At 36.2% G+C, this 18020-nt stretch overlaps 1 protein-coding gene across 9 annotated transcripts in view; it reads left to right on the top strand.

Moving 5' to 3' along the window:
- CSNK1G3 (casein kinase 1 gamma 3) overlaps positions 1-18020 on the top strand; it is a 113023-nt gene that overhangs the window by 18036 nt on the left and 76967 nt on the right. The gene's annotated exons all lie outside the window — the stretch shown is intronic.

Here is an 18020-nt window from a genome sequence, read left to right on the forward strand (position 1 = left end):
GCAACGAAAATAATTTTATGGTTGGGGGTCACCACAACATGAGGAACTGTATTAAGGGGTCGTGGCATTAGGAAGGTTGAGAACCGCTGCTCTAATGGGTCATGACCCATAGTTTGGAGAACACTGCTCTAATAGAACTGGTAGTAATTTTTAAAGACTAGAACAGCCTAGATCTTAATAGGCATATACAAGGGACATCTCTCAAATCAGGTTTCAAAAATGTAGTGTTGCAGATGATAGTTACTAAATATTTCTGAGACAAAATAATCTTCTGTAGGATGTAATTAGATAAATTGATTTCCAATTTTGACATTACAGTTAATGATCTAGCTTTTAAAAATAAGTGTTTAGTCTTTTCTTAGACAACTGTAGTTGAGCTCATGCCAGAAATCAGTAACTGGGACACTTGCTGCTAATAGAAGCATGTGATGTAACAGCTAGCCATCACATCACAAATATCCTTACTCATTTAAGTTTTGGAGAATGCTGGGACATGTAATTACAATATAATAGAGACTGAATAAGACATTTGAAACACTGAATGGGTCTTTTCACATAATAATTATGGACTTTGTCATTTAAGATAGCAAAACAGTGAGAAATCAATGCTGTGACAAGTGACATGTGAAGACAATTTTAAAATTTCCATTCCTGGTAATGTTGTATTTGCAAAGAACATTGAATAACATGCTGACCATGAAAAGATACCTATAGAAACTTTTAATACTTAATGTTACAGGTACATGGAACAATTCTATATTTATTGCAACAACATTTTAGAAGTTAAGTACAGTATTAATCATTTTTAAAAATTCAGAACTGCTCATTAATGTTTACTTGAAAGCTTTAGCTAGGTAGCTCTGGGTGGTGGTTTAAGAGGTAAAACATACTATACTGATATGTTCTCAGACTACTTACACTGCTTTATCTAGTTGCAGCCTAAAGGAGGTCAGTTGGCTCTGTAATACCCTAAATCAGCGGTTCTCAACCTGTGGGTCGCAACCCCTTTGGGGCTCGAACGACCCTTTCACAGGGGTTGCCTAAGACCATCGGAAAACAAAAAGATATTTACATTACAATTCATAACAGTAGCAAAATTACAGTTATAGAGTAGCAACGAAAATAATTTTATGGTTGGGGGTCACCACAACATGAGGAGCTGTATTAAGGGGTCGCAGCATTAGGAAGGTTGAGAACCGCTGCCCTAAATCATTGGGCCATGCAGATCAGAAAATCTGATTTTCCGTTTTCTGTTTTGAAGGTTCATCAGTGATCAATTAGAAGTATGCCAGTGGCCTACATTTTTACTCATATAATCAGATTATGTCTAATTTTTTTTTGTATTTAGCAGCTCATTTTTGTCTTTATTAGTGGATGTTATTCAAAATTTTAATTGTTTATGAAAACAAAGCAATTGGTATTCATATTTGTTCATCTATTCTCAAGGATAATTTAAAAATGCACCCTTTTGATAAATTCAGTCTTTTTAATATATACTAAGTCAGTAGGCTGAGAATAATTATAGAATCAAACAATCTATAAATGTTTTGTTACCATTTATGCACATTCATGTAGCTTTATGCACATTAAATACATACCCATTCTTTTTGGTTGTAGAGGTTTGAGGTTTCAGTTAATGGGTAATACCTCTTATAAAAATTCAAATATAAATCATTATTGTGTTATAAGAAATCATAAGTCAGACATATTTCTATGAAACTTGCTTCTCTCAATAGTTTTTATTTCTATGGATGCCTAATTTTTAAGATTTCAAGCTGTATTTTTTATATTCACTTCCTTATAATTTTTGAATTTAAAACTTCTGAGTGAAATCTGTAGTTACTACTATTGAATGCATCTGTAGGTATTATACAATACTAGGATTATTTGTGGGGTTTTTTTTAGTGACTGGTGTAATTTTAATGAACACTGAATCTTTTACCTACTCATATCTCCATTTTTGCTTGACTACTAGGAAGCAGAAAAATAAATTTGTTAAGTGTGTACTGAGCTGCATGTTATCCATTTTATATCGTAATATTGCATAGTTTTATTTCTAACCTTATTTTACTTACCTCCTGATTTCCTTACTTCAAACTTTTCTCAGTCCTTTTGTAGTGTGTGTGCGTATTGTAAACTGCCCTAAATACTTTTCTTTAACAAAGTTGGCTTTTCAATAAAGTGTAGATGTCATTTCGTTTTTAGGATAGATTGTTTCTAATTATGTATTTATAAAGTAATTCAGTGAGAAAATACAATATGCTCGTCAGTGGTTCTTAACATTTTTAGGGTCAGATAGTATTTTGACAATTTGTAGAAAGCTGTGGATTTTCTCTTAAGAAAAAAATCCATGGATTTCAGGTTAAGAATTCCACATTGTCTCCAGCATTGGTGGACTCTATTTTTGTTCAAGGCAGAGCAAAGCAAAGCAAACCAAAACAAAAACTATGATTTGTAGAGGCACTTAATACTCTTACTACTCAGTCATTTGAAATATTCTTATCAAGGTTTGACAGTGTTTTTTAGTTGTTTATTTTAAGATGAAGATTACTGGTTTGTTTATAGTAGAATTAATATTTTGTTAATGACTACATATAGCAAAATATTGCAATAATACAAAAATATATATAAGTAAAAGTCTCTTGCCTCATATCTCATCTTTCAACTTCAATAGTAAAAACCACTTTTGTTTTTCTTCAAGAAAAATTAAAAGCCTGTTATCAGGTCATAAAAGGAGAAAAGAATATTTCTTTAGGATTATTTAATCAGGATCCTAGATAGAATAAAATTTTATGTTTAAAAGGATGGCTCATTTTGATAGTTTTCGGGGAGCAGTCTGAAGCTAAAAAGGAATTTATTAAGTTTTTACAAACTTTTTTTTTTTAAAGATTTTTATTGGGGAATTGGGGGATGGGAACAGCGCTGGGGAATTGGGGGACGGGGAACAGACAAGTTGATGTCCTTTTTTTCTTCAGTCTAGTTGTGGAGGACGTTGCTTCACTGGCCCAAGTTGGCACCATCATTGTGCTCTTCCTGTGCGAGGCAGATGAGTCGCTGGCTTCTGGACGGCCGCTCACGCTGGCTGCTGGCCACACACGGTAGCTTATGGCAACCCGCTGCGGCAGGGGCTGCAGCCTGCGCTGTCACCGGCGACCCAGGGCAGCCCAGCTCCAGGTTGAGCTGTTGTTCAGCATCTTAGCTGTAGAGGGCAGTGTCACTGGCCCTCATATGTAGGATCTGAACCGGGGCCCTCTGGCGTCCCAAGCCAGCTCTTAACCAATGTGCCACTCGGCTGGCCCAGTTTTTACAAACTTTTAATATTTAAATTCATATATTATAAAATCTCCCATATCTAGTTCTAGATTCCTTCTTTTCCAAACCCCATATCTAAACTTTCTCTGAGCCTGAAAATGTTTAATATCACTTTTAGTTATTACAGTATTAATGCTCAGTGGTTACTTTCATAATTTAAATAAAGTGCATATACTTTTCCTTTTTGATTCCATGTCACATTTGGCATTGTATTTTTTCTAATTTTAATTTTTTCTCAGTTTTATTGAGGCATAATTGACAAATAAAATTGTATATATTTAAAGTGTACAGTGATGTTTTGATATACATACATTGTGAAATGGTTACCAGTCAAGTTCATTAACACATCAGTCACCTCACATAATTATTTTTTTTAATGGTGAGAACAGTTTAACATCTAGTCTCTAAGCATATTTCAAGTATACAGTGCAGTATTATTTAATACAGTCACCATGCTGCACATTAGATCCTGTCTTATAACTGAAAGTTTGTGTCCTTTGACCAGCATCTCCCTACTTCTCCCAGCCCTTAGCAACCACCATTCTACTCTACTCTCTGTATGAGTTTGACTTTTTTTCCCCCCATCCCACAAATAAGTAATACCATAGGGTATTTGTCTTTGTCTTGTTTATTTTATTTAGCACAATGCCCTCCAGGTTCATTCATGTTGTCGCAATGACAGGACTTCCATTTTTATTGCTGAATAATATTACATTGAATATACCACGTTTTCTTTATTTAGTCCTCTGTCAGCAAACAGGTTGTTTCCATATCTTGGCTATTATGAATAATGCTGCAATGAACATGGGAGTGTAGACATCTCTGTGAGATACTTTTTCTGTTTCCTTTGGATATATACCAGAACTGGGAGAATTGGATCATAGGACGGTTCTGTTTTTAATTTTTTGAGGAACATCTATACTGTTTTCCATAGTGGCTGAACCAGTTTACATTTCCACCAAGAGTGTACAGCGTTCCCTTTCCTCTATATGCTTGTCGACATTTGTTATCGCTTGTCTTTTTAATAATAGCCATCCTAACAGGTATCAACTCATATCTCATTGTGGTTTTGATTTGCATTTCCCTGATGATTAGGGATGTTGAGCACCTTTTCATATACACGTTAGACATTTATATATCTTTGGAAAAGTGTCTATTCAAGTTTTTTGCCTATTTTTAAATCAACATCATTTGTTTTTTTCCTGTTGAGTTATATGTGTTGCTTATATATTTTAGATGTTAATCCCTTATCAGAAATATGGTTTGCAAATATTTTTTCCATTCAGTAGTTTGCGTTTTAATTTTGTTGATGGTTTCATTTTAGTACAGAAGTCCTACATGTTTTTACTTTTTTATTTTTTTATTTTTTTATTGTTAGTTTCAGGTGTACAGAACAATGCAATAGTTATCCTTTTCATCCTCACAAAGTATACTTGTTTTTACTTTTGTTGTCAGTGCTTATGGTATCATATCCAAAAAACCATTGCCAAGACCACTGTCAAGAAGATTTTTTTCCCTATGTTTTCTCCTAGGAGTTATGGTTTCAGGTGTTACATTTATGTCTTTAGCCCGTAATGCATTAGATAATGAGCTAATGAAAGATAGGGGTCCAGTTCCATTCTTTTGCATGTGGATACCTAGTTTTCCCTATGCCATGTATTGAAGCAACAGTCGTTTCTCTATTGTGTGTCCTTAGTACTCCATTAGTTTACTATATATGTGTGGATTTATTTCTGGGATCTCTTTCTATTGATTTGGGTTTTTGTTTTCCTCTTTTTTTATGGCAGTAACATACTGCTTTGATTACTATAGTTATGTAATATAGATATAAGTCAGGAAGCGTGATGCCTGCAGCTATGTTCTTTCTTAAGAATGCTTTAGCTATTTGGGATACTTTGTGGTTCTATATAAATTTTAGGATTGTTTTTTCCTATTTCTGGGAAAAAAGCCATTGGAATTGGCTTTTAGCCAATAGATCCCTGTGGGTAGTATAGAGATTTTTAACAATATTAATTCTTCCAATCCAAGAACATGATATGTTTGTGCCTTCTTAAATGTCTTTCATTATCATCTTACAGTTTTTATTGTACAGGTCTTTCACCTCATTGATTAAATTTATTCTAAGTATTTTATTCTATTTGATACTATTGTACATGGTATTTCTTTTATTACTCTTTCAGATAATTTATTATTAGTAATGTCAACCAAAAAAAGTTTTAGGCTGTAATAAAAGAATAAAAAGCATTTATTTGAGCAAATAGATTGCAATCTAAGAGATGCAGATTCGGGTAGCAACTCTAACTGCACTCTGGAGAAAACAAAAGCAGGGTTTTTAAATAAAAAAACCACAAAATGTAATTCTTTCATGCAAATGAAGGATTGCTGGCTCTGTTTAATAGGGGTTGGTTAATTTCAATAGGCAAATGAGGGAGGCGGAAACTACAAGGAAGGAAGTAAAGTCTATATGTGTCCATGTAGCAGTTTTCCGTCCAGGAAGTTTATGGCTAGGCCTGAGCTGAGTGTAACAACAGGTTTAGCAACTTATTAGCATCTCTGAGAACCTAGGCAGGAGATGTGCAGAGCCCCTACTTCCTTAATAGCCTCTTACTCTTATTTTAAGTGATTTTCTTAGCAATGTTTATTACATTTTATTTTTTCCACTATCAGTGTATAGAAATGCAACTGATTTTTGTATGTTCATTTTGTAGCTTATAACTTTGCTGAATTTGTTTATTGTATCTAACAGTTTTTTAGATAGAGTCTTTGCAAACACATCATACCAAAGCTTATGGGATGCAGCAAAAGCAGTCCTAGGAGGGAAAGTTATAGCGATAAATGCCGACGTTAAGAAAAATTAAGAGCTCAAATAAACCTAACTTTATACCTCAAGGAACAAGAAAAAGAACAAACTAAGCTCAAAGTAAGCAAAAGGAAGGAAATAACAAAGATCAGAGCAGAAATTAATGAAGTAGATACTAGAAAAACAATATTAAAGATGAATGAAACTAAAAGCTGTTTTTTTTAAAAGACAAAATTGACAAATTCTTAGCTAGATTAAAAGAAAAAAGAGAAGACTCAAAGTCAGAAATGAAAGGGAGATATTACAACTGATACTACAGAAATAGAAAGGATCATAAGAGACTACTAGGAGGCATTATAGCTAACAAATAAAATGATCTGGAAGAAATAAGGTCCTAGAAACATATAGTCTACCAAGACTGAATCAGAAAGAAATAAAAAAGCTGAATAGACCTGTAACTAAGGAGATTGAATTAGTAATAATAAATCTCCCAACAGAAACAACCAGGATCAGATGGCTTTACTGGTGAATTCTACAAACATTAAAAAAAAATTAACACCAATTCTTCTTAAACTCTTTCAGAAAATTGAAGAGAAGGGAACACTCTCAAACTCATTTCACGAGACCAGCATTACCCTGATACCAAAGCCAGATAAAGGCACTACAAGAACATACTATTTATTATAGGCCAGTATGCATGATGAATATAGATGCAAAAATCCTCAACAGAATACTAGCAAACTGAATTTAGCAGAATATTTAAAATATCATACATCGTGATCAAGTGGGATTTATCCCTGGGATGCAAGGATAGTTCAACATATAAAAGAAATCAATCAGTGTGATACACCACATTAACAGAATGAAGAATAAAAATCATCTTAATAGGTCCAGTAAAAACATTTGACAAAATTCAACATCCTTTCATGATAAAATTCAACAAATTAAGTATAGCAGGACTATACCTCTACATAATAAAGTTCACATATGATAAGCCCACAGATAACATCATACTCAATGGGGAAAAGTTGAAAGCTTTTCCTCTAAGATTAGGAAAAAGAAAGGATGCCTACTCTCAGAGCTACTACTCAACATAGCACTGAGAATCCTAGCCAGTTCAGTGAGGCAAGAAAAAAGAAAGAAAAGGCATCCAAACTGGAAAGGAAGAAGTCAAACTGTGTTTGCAGATGCATTGCTTTAATTCTCTACCTGAGTGATGAGAGAGTTTCGCTCACATACTCTTACTTCCTCTTCTGTCTTTCAGTGTTTGGGTAGTAGTTGTGTTTACTTCACCTTGCTTTCCTCTGGCACTTTAAATAATGTCTCTACATCTGGTTTTTGTTCTAGCAAATTTTACATGATCTCTTGACTCTGTACTTTGTTAGGTGTAGATACTCTTATCCCTATCCTTCCTTCTAGCTCTTATACTCTTCCTTAGCAGCTGAGTGTCTGTCACTTGTAGTGCTATTTTAACGCTGTCAAAGTTGGAAAAATTTATTTTATGTCCTATAATATTTGCCTTGCATTTTTTGGGGGTAAGATTGATCTTAAATGCTGAAAATCAATTAACCATGCTTACACTATTAGGACTTGATGTAGAACCAAGCAGTATGTTAGTGTTACTTTTCTTTCTTGGTTAGCACTCTGTGATCTTTTTTTCTGTAGCTCAGGAAGTTTTTCTTTGAAAATTTCTTTTTCTAAATTTTCTCTGTTCTCTATTAATTTCTGTTATTATTGGAAGTTGGAGGTATTGGATGGATTTTTTTCTGTCTCTTTTCCTTTATTTTTTTTGTATTTTTGTTTTACTTGCTAGGATTGTTGACCCACTTTGTCTGGTTATCCTATTTAATGCAGCATTATTTTCTTACGCTGTGTACATATTATCGTTCTCAAAAGCCTCTGAGGATTTAATTGTTTTTATTTTTTCTTGTTTTTATGTTCTGATTTTTGAATGATCTGCTTCCCTCAGATTTTTTTTTACTTGCTGTGTGTGTGTGTGTGTGTGTGTGTGTGTGTGTGTTGTGCTTTTTTTTCATATTGGCTTTCTTCACAAATCTAGTGATTCTTGATTGTCAGTTCATATTTGTGAATGATGGATTAGGATAATATTTCTGGGTAAATCATTTGGGTTTTCTTTGCTGTTTTGTTTGCTTTGCTGTCTTCTTCTTTATCAATCTGTTGGAGCCCTGTGTACATGGATGGGGGGCTTAATATCTAGCTGATTCATAGGGTGAGCACCCAGGGAACCAGTCCTCAGGCAAGGAGTTCTTCAGAATGCCAGGTGGGGACAGGCTTTATTCTGTGATGCCTGCTTATGCTCCTTCCTCTGTGTCTCCCACCTCCAGTTCTCCTTTGGAACTTCCTTTGGTTTCTTTAGAGATTTGTTTTGTTTTTGTTTTGTTTTACATAGGAGATAGTAACAATAGTAACAGTTATCTCACTCCCCCACTTTGTCCCTGCCTCTCTTCCCTTTTTCACTCTTGCCTGCTATTTTACTTGATTTCTTTTAGGAAGCCTTTCTAGACTCCTGTCTGGCAGATCAGTGCCTTACTCAGCTGTGGTTTTCTCTGGCACTTATTTTGGGCATTAGTTTTCATCTGTTCATTTGTCAATATATGTTTCTTTTCTTCCTATCTTCCAAAAGTTTGTTAAAATTTCTGTCTCTCCCTCCAAGTCTCTTTATTGATATGGATATACAAAGTTATAGTTGATAACTGTTAAAAAGAGCTCATATCACCACAGAAGAGTCTATCATAGTAAGAAAATACATTTCAATTTCATAGATTATAATGAATTTTTTCTGCTGTTTATATGTATACATTTCTATACAACGTGCGTGTGTGTATGTGTATGTTCGTGTGTGTATAGTCTTTTTGTTTATACATGTCTTCGAGCCCTGTGTACATGAACGGGGCTTGTTGACTGGTGGGTTTTCCCACTGCCACCCCCAAGTTGGTTTAAATTGGGATCTGGAAGCCTTGAGGTATTAACATACTTACAGTATATGCTGGCAAGAGGGAGCTGACCTACGTTGCAGATTCAGCTAGAAAGGCACAGTCCAAACTTCGGGATGTCAGAGAATTAGCAAGAACACTGGAGATAAAGTGGATAAGAATATGAACTCAGGATCTGACTCTTTGTAATCATATTCTCTCTATACCACTTAATAACTTTATAATGCTGGTCAAATAGTGTGATTTCTCTAAATTTTTGTTTCCTTATTGATAAAAGTAGGGATTGTAATAGTACCTTACAATTGTAAATGGTAGACTTGATGAGTTAATCTAGTTCAAGTACTTAGCATAGAAGTGCTCAGCAAATAGCAACTGGAGAGATTTTACATAAAAATCCAGGTTTCTGGATTTCCTTAAAAAATTAGAACATCTAGTATCCCTGAATGGCAACAACTGTTAACAGCTGAGTAGTAGCTGCCCCTTTTAAATAGGGTATTTGCTTTCTATTGTAGTTTGCTGCAGTCCCTGACACTCATTGTCTTACGCTTGACTTGATTCACTCATTTATGTTACCTGCCTTACCTATTTGGGCATTTGGATTTGTGACTCCAGGGCTACTGGTATTAGCTATAGCTAAAAGAATATCTGCAGGTTTCAGTACTGATTTTTATTTAGTGTTAGGGTGAATTAGTACAGAAGACAGAAACACAGACAGCATGAGAAGAATAATTCAGACAAGGGAATAGCATCTCATTCAGGACATTCTAGGGAATACTTGTAGCACACTGGTTGGCATAGGTGAGGTTCAGTGATGTTCTTCAGGTGAATGAAGACCTGATGTTAGGGGGTCTGGTGATAGTAACTGGGAGGGCTCTACATAGGAATCATGCAACTGAAACCTAGAAATGTTTAGAGATGGGAAGAACTCAATTATTAATCTATATCTATTGACTTTCCTAGGCATCTAGCAGTGTGCTAGGTTCAGAGATCACAGTTCCATAGAATGAGAGTCCTTGTCATCAAATATGATAGGCAGTAATAATTCTGTAAATAACATAAGAATATCCTTAGAAATCTCCTAGTCCAATCCTTCTATTTTATAATTATGACATAAACTTAGAAAGATTAAGCCTTGAGCAAGGTTTCACTATGAGTTGGGATTCCAAGACTTCTTTTTTCTAATCCTATGCTCTTTCTAGTATACAGACAGGCAGGAAGCATCAAAGAGGTCTGGAAGCAGAGAGTGAAGACGCCAAGACCTGGGAGAAGTGATGTATTGGAGCAGGTACAAAGATTGGGACTTAGGTAGGAGAGGAGGTTATGTTACCTATGTAAGACTTAGAAGATTGGAGGCAGAGATTCTTCTTGGGGGCTTGAAGAAGTACAAGTAAGTGGCCATGTCAGAGAAGCCCATGTAGCAAGGAGCTGTAGAGAGCTTCTAGGAACTGCAGGTTCTCGTTAGGGCTGAGGGTGGCCTCCATCTGAGAGCCAGCAAAAAGCGGGGCCCCTCAGTTATTTACTGCAAGGATATGAATTCTGCCCACAGTCTGAACGAGCTTGGAAGAGGACTCTTTCCCATTTTAGCCTCCAGATGAGAATACAGCCTAGCTGACAGCTTGAATAATGTCTCTGAAACCCCAAGCAAATGACTTACCTGAGCCATGCCCAAACTTTTGATCCACAGAAACTAAACTATAATAATAGAGTATTGCTATAAGCTGCTGTTTTTGATAATTTGTTACACAGCAATAGAAAACTAATACTTTTGCTCATGTCCAAGTATATTGTATTCTTTAGTGTCATATAACAAACATGACACTTTGCCATCTAATTTGAAATACATAATTCAGACTCCACTGTGCCTTTAAGGTACGATAGTCACTGCAATTTATGGTGCACTGAGTAGCAGTGTGACGTGATAAGAGTGCCACATATGTAGCACAGAGCAGCCATAACAATACATAAATAAGCATGGATTCATTCTTATAAAAATTTATTTATTTATTTATTTAAGATTTTGGGAAATTGGGGGAGGGGAAAAGTGTTGGGGAATGGGGGAAGGGGAACAGACAAGTTGCTGTCCTTTTTGTTCCTTTTGGATTTATTTTTAGATATTAAAAAATACCTGTTCCATTTTTTTGAGATTCAGTTTTAAACTAATTCATCACGTCTTCCTGCCTCTGTCTCCTCACCTCCCAGTTTCAGGCCTGACCCTTGACTCTGAAACTTGTATTGGGGAAGGAATTTGGGCTGTCTCTTGACTCTTTCTTATGTTAGCCCTTGCTCTTCTGGGGTTCATGTGGGGGTGGAAGGGTATGAAAGGGAAAGGGCAGAAGTTCTTCAATGTATGTTAGACTTTCAAAAGCTGTTTTGTTGTGGAGCAGCTTTGGTTCTTCAGGGCTTCACATGGACCTCTTCTGAAACATGAGCAAAGCTACAAATGTTGCTTTACATAAGTATATGCATGGACAGGTATTACAAAAGTAGTCTGGTGCATGCACACCAAAGTGAAAGTAGTATTTACCTCTGAGTATGGCAGGTGGGATGAAGGACGAGGGTTATGGACATCCCAAGGAGCATTTTTACTTTACCTTTTTTATTTGAATTTTTTATTACATGTAGAATGCATTTTGGTTATCTGATTAAACATACTGAAAATAACATGAAAAATTGTAAAAGGAAAATTGCTTCCTTCTAAATAGAAAAAGTATAGAAGGACACTTTAAAAATCCTTCTAAAATAGAATACTGATGTTCATTAACTGTTTTAAAAAAGCATTTTCAGATAAGTTTTATTGATTATAATAGGGAAAAAACATGCTATTTGAGATATAGCATTAAATTTTTTTTGTGTGTATGTTATTTCTAAAAATCACATTTTGAAATGTCATTTACATATAACACAATGCATAGTTTTTAAGTGTAGTTTGATGAGTTCATACAAATGTATACACCCATGTAATCCTCTCCCAGTAAAGATATAGGACATTTCCTTTTTTCCAGAAAGTTTCCTCATACTACTTTACAGTCATACTTTCCATCGCTCTAGGCAACGACTAATTTCTATCACCACAGCTTATTTTTGTATCATACCCAAACTTCATATAGCTAGAATCATACAGTTTGTGCCTGTTTTCACTCAGTCTAGTATCTGAGAGATTCACCCATATTGTTACATGCATCAGCAGTTCTTTTTATTATTGAGTAGTATTTCATTATATGAATATACCAGCTTATTTCTGTATTTCCCTGTTAATAGACATTTGGATTGTTTCCAGTTTTTGGCTATTTTGAATAAGGCTGCTATAAACACTGGTGTACAAATCTTTATGTAAACATGTTTTCATATCTCTTGGGTAAATACCTACGAGTAGTATTGATAGGTCAGAGGATAGGTGTAATTTGTAACTGTCAAACTTTTCCCCAAAGTCATACTATTTTATACTCCCACTGGCAATGTGTGAGAGTTCTAGTTCTTATTTCTTGCCTGAGCTTTTCTTTGTTGGGAGGTTTTTGATTCCTGATCCAATCTCCTTACCTTTTTTTTTTTTTAAAGGATTTTTTTTTTTATTGGGGAATTGGGAGAGGGGAACAGCCAAGTTGTCCTTCAATCTTAGTTGTGGAGGGTGCAGCAAGCTCAGCTCCAGGTCCAGTCTCACTGCTCAGCTAAAGGTGCTGTGTTTCAGTTAGTTGCGGGTGAGCGTAGCCACCGTCCCATGTGGGAGTCGAACCAGCAGCCTAGCTGTTAAGAGCTCATGCTCTATCCCCTGAGCCACCCGGTTGGCAGCTCAGCTCAAGGTGCCGAGTTGTCTTTGGTTGCAGGCGGGCATAGCCCACCATCCCATGTGGGAGTTGAACCAGCAGCCTTGTTAGGAGCACGTGCTCTCAATAACTGAGCCTCCCTGCCACCTGTTGGCAGCTCAGTGGCAGCTCAGCTCGGGCACAGCTCACTGGCCCATGTGGGAATGGAACCGGGGACCCTGTTGCTCAGAGCTTGCACTCTTGAGCAAGCTCTTAACCAACTGAGCCACTTGGCCGGCCCCCTTCTCCTTACTTTCTATTAGTCTGTTAAGATTTTCTATTTCTTTATAATTCCCACAGACTCCCTCAGCATCCCTGTGAAGCAAGACCTGAGTGAGCCTCCCAGGAAGCGTCCTGCAATGCTGGGGGAGCAAGATGTCCACCTTGGATTTTCTTTTTCCCACTGGCAAAACCACAGGCCCAGGGCAGCCCTGTAGATGTGGTGCTGTGCAGGCCTGGGGGAATGATGATACAGTCAGAGTGTAGTCACTCCTCTTATCCTCATACTGAGGTTCTTCTTGGTCTCTGTGGTCCAGAGCAGTGCTTTGGCCTCACCCGTTTTCTGGGATTTTTTTTCTAATGGTGCCTTGTTTGTAGACAGTTGATGGTTGGTTTTTTGTGAGGGGGATTGAAATTGGGAACAACCTTTGTTGCTATCTTGATGACATCACCTCTTTGGGTTTTCTGTACACACAATCATGATGTCTATGAATAACAGTACTTTTGCATTTTTCTCTTCAATTTCTATGCCATTGGTATCTTTTTTGTTGTTGTTGCATTATTATATAGGCTAGTTCTTTTGTATAATGTTGAATAGAAGATTGGAGAGTAAACATTTTGTGTTTCTTCCCAATGTTGGTGGAGAAAATTTCAATATTTTACCATTTAGTATGATATTAGCTGTAGGGTGGTTTTTTTTTTATTTTGTTTTGTTTGCTTTTTGTGGATTCCTTTTATTGGATTGAAGAAGTTCCATTCTCTTCCTGGATTATTGAGGGATTTTTAATAGTTAATGGGTTGGGTTTTGTCAAATGAATTTTCATGTCTGTTGAGATGTATTTCTTTTGGTTAACATGGTGACTTTATTTCAAATATTAAAATTTACATTTCTAGTATAAAATCCTCTTTGATTATTAAGCTTTTTACATATTTGCTTATATTTTGTGAAGAATTTTTGTATCTGTGCTCATGAGAAATACTGGTCTAATTTTCTTTGCTTCAGCTGTTTTACCATGCTTTTGTATCAGGGTTGTTCTACCCTCATAAAGTAAATTGTCAAGTATTCTTTTTTTTTAAAAAAAGATTTTATTGGGGAATTGGGGGAGGGGAACAGCGTTAGGGAATCGGGGAAGGGCAACAGGCAAGTTGCCGTCCTTTTGTTCTTCAGACTAGTTGTGGAGGACATCGCTTCACTGGCCCATGTTGGTATTATCATTGTGCTCTCCTGGGTGAGGCAGATTGGTCGCTGGCCTCTGGATGGCTGCTCATGGTGGCTCTTGGCAGCTCACAACGGCTTCTGGCTGCTCACACTGGCTGCCAGCCACTCATGGTAGCTCACGGCAGCCCACTGCAGCCCCACTGCAGCCTACCCTGTCTCTGGCAACTCACGGCAGCCCAGCTCCAGGTTGAGCTGTTGTTCACCATCTTAGCTGTAGAGGGCAGTGTCACTGGCCCTCATGTGGGATCCGAACTGGGGCCCTGTTGCTATGAGCTGGCGCTCCCAAGACAACTCTTAACCAGCGTGCCACTCAGCTGGCCCTATAGTTTTGTCATTATTAAATGAACCTCTATATCTTTGGAGATATTCCTTATTTTGACATTTACTTTGATGATGATATAGCCTCTCAAGGTTTCTCATATTGCTGTTTGCATAGTATATCTTTTTCTGTTTTTACTTTTAATCTATTTGTGTCTTTGTATTTAAATTTGTTATAGATAGCATATAATTGGATTGTGTTTTAGTATATAGTCTGACGATTTTTGCCTTTTATGGGGAGAATATGGTTCATTTTCATTGTGTTTTTAACTCTACTATCTTGCTATTTATTGGATTGTCGGAAAAGTCATGATGTATTTTTTGTATATTTTTCGTTGCAAAAATGCATGATGACTTTTCCAACAATCCAATATTTTCTTTTTTTTCATATGCCTTGCTTTGCTCCTTTTGTTTGAATCAAATGTTTATTTCAAGCCTTAGCTTTTTAGCTTATTACTACTGCAATTAATTTAATTTTTAGTGTTTGTTCTAGGAATTACAATATCACTCTTAATTTGCCATTGGCTGCTTGGAATTAATATTGAACCACATTGTTCTTCACAAATACAAATCTTAAAATACTATAATTTCATTTACTACCCCACTCCACCATTTGTGTTGTCATATATTTTTACTTCCACATGTTACAAATGATACTAAGAAGTTATTGTGCTTTAAACAATAATTTATCTTTTAAGGACATGAATACTCAAGTATTTTCGATTTTCAGTGCTCTTCATTTCTTGTTTCACATTTCTATCTTGTATCGTGTAAGTTGATTTAGTCTAATGGACTATTTAAAAAGTATTTTTTGTTCAGGTTATGTTTTCCTCCATCTGAAAATGACTTGCTTTCATTTTCATTTTTAAAGAATAACTTTACTGTGTATAGAATTCTGGGCTGAACGTTTTCTTAACTTCTTTCATTGCTTTGAAAATATCCTCCTATTTTCTTTTGGGTGTTATTTTGGTAAGAAGTTAGAAGTTCCCGTATATGCCGTGCAGTTTTTCTCTGCTTACAAGATTTCTTTACTTTTCTGGGTGGTTTTAGCACTTTGACCACAATGTATATAGGTTTCGATTTCTTAGTATTTATTCTTTATGGGATTGCAGAGTTTCTTCAGTTTGTAGGTTAATGTTTTTTACTGAATTTGGGAAATTTTCAACCATTTTTCAAATATTTTTTCTGTCCCATTCTCTTTCTTCAATTTAATATGACTTTAGCAACTATTTAATAGCTTTAAAATCCTGTCTCCTAATTTCAGTATCAGGGTCATGGTGGAATCTGTTACCTTTGACAGCTTGGTTTCCTCGCTCGAGGTACATTTAGTGCTTATTTCCATGTCTGGTAATTTTTTTTTTTAAAGATTTTATTGGAGTATTGGGGAAGGGGAACGGTCAAGTTGGTTTTCAGTCTTAGTTGTGGAGGGCACAGCTAGCTCAGCTCCAAGTCCAGTCACCATCTGGCCGCCTGTCGGCAGCTTGCAGCCTCTAAGCTCAAGGTGCTGTGTTCAATCTTAGTTGAGGGTGGGCATAGCCACCATCCCATGCGGGAGTTAAACCGGCAACCTTGTTGTGAGGAGCACATGCTCCCAGCAGCTGAGCCATCCTGCCACCTGTTGGCAGCTCAGTGGCAGCTCAGCTTGGGTGCAGCTCAGTGGTCCATGTGAGAATCGAAATGGCGACCCTGTTGCTCAGAGCTTGTGCTCTTCACCAACTGAGCCACTCGGCCAGCCCCATGTCTGGTAATTTTTAACTGAGTACTGGATATTACGAATTCAACACTGTAGAGATTCTGGGTTTTTTGTCTGTTTAAGTATGTTTTGTTCTGAAGTGCAGTTAATTTAATTGGAGCTATTCTTAATCCTTTCTAGGCTTGCTTTCAGGCTTTAGTTGGGCCAGTCTAGAGTAGTCCTTACTATAGGTTATGGTCCTTACTCTTAAGACTTGGTCTTTATGGTCTCTCCACTGAATTCCTGGAACTTTAATGAGCTTCCTCCACTATGACTCGATAGGAACTTTAAGCCAGCACTGTGCAGCCTTTATTGTTTCCATTCTTCATTTAATCCTATTAGTAGCCATTGTCTGCCAGGTATTTCAGAATATCACCCTCGAGATGAGACATGTAGCCCAGCCTTGTGTCCTGCCATCTCCGACCTAGCCCCACCACTGCACAACTGCCTCACCTTCAGCACCATGTCTTGCAAATTCCACTCACTGCCACAACCCCAAACTCTGATCTGTGATCACTGTGTACTGCCTGAACTTCACCTTCCTGTGCTGTAGTCAGCAAGTTGCCAGAAGCTAAAGAGCTTGAGTGAAGATGAGACCCATCTTTCTCTTTTCTTAGAGGTCACAGTCTTTCCTGCCTGTTATCTGATGCCTGAAAACAGCTACTTCATATGTTTTGTATAGTTTTATAGTTATTTACAGCCGGAAGGGAAGTTCAGTTCCCAGTTACTCTATCATGGCAAGAAACAAAGTAAACAGTATATGTAAAACTCATTCAGTTCTACATATATGAAATAGATGCTTACTGTTTCATCTGCAAAATGAGACTATGACAAATATAATAACTTGGTAAGTAGATTGAATGTTAAGACTAATTGCAATATTTTGGGGGGTTGCTGAAAATTAATCAGAAAATACTATTTGTTTCAACCCTTGTTATGATTGCATTATACACTCAAAGGGTTTCAGAAATAGGAATAAGAAGTCCTTGATGTTGATCCTAGTTTCTTTATTAGTTTCTATCTTTTGAAGTCAAAACTCTTTAATCGCAAAGAATAGAAATCCACTCAAATTTTTCAAACAAAAATAGGATTATTTAGCTTGGGAATTTACTACAGAATTAAGTTATATTTGATGGGTGAAATTCCTAGAGAAGATGAATGGGACAGACTCCTAAAAGCCTTGAAAAATTTTGAGCTTTAGTGTTTTCATCTGTGTATTAGAAAATTTAAAACCTGCCTTTTTCACCTCATAAGGTGATGCCTGGCAACAGGTCTTAACCTTGTGAAATTACATTTAATGTTTAACGCCTAGTTCAAATGTTCCATAAGAATTGTTTTCCTTGACTGTGTAGCAAGAATGTTCTTTGTGTTGTCAGTTCTGAGCTCATTCCCATATATAGTTAGTGCGTAATAATTTGAATAAATGAAGATCAAATGAGAATGTATATTTGAAAAGACTTTGAAAATTACTAAATGTATAAAATGTGGAAGATTTTTTTTATTAAGATCTTTTACTAATTTGCAAAGTATTCTATCTGCTTTTCAATTGAAAATCTTATATTGACTTATTGAGATTTTTGAGGTTGTTTTTTTTTCTTAATTGAAGTTTTTTTAAGTTGGAAGTTCCGGGTTAGCAAATGTATATTGGATTACAAAACACTCAATA

The sequence above is a fragment of the Hipposideros armiger genome, unplaced genomic scaffold (genome assembly GCF_001890085.2).
Source record: "Hipposideros armiger isolate ML-2016 unplaced genomic scaffold, ASM189008v1 scaffold_21, whole genome shotgun sequence".
Lineage (NCBI taxonomy): Eukaryota > Metazoa > Chordata > Mammalia > Chiroptera > Hipposideridae > Hipposideros > Hipposideros armiger.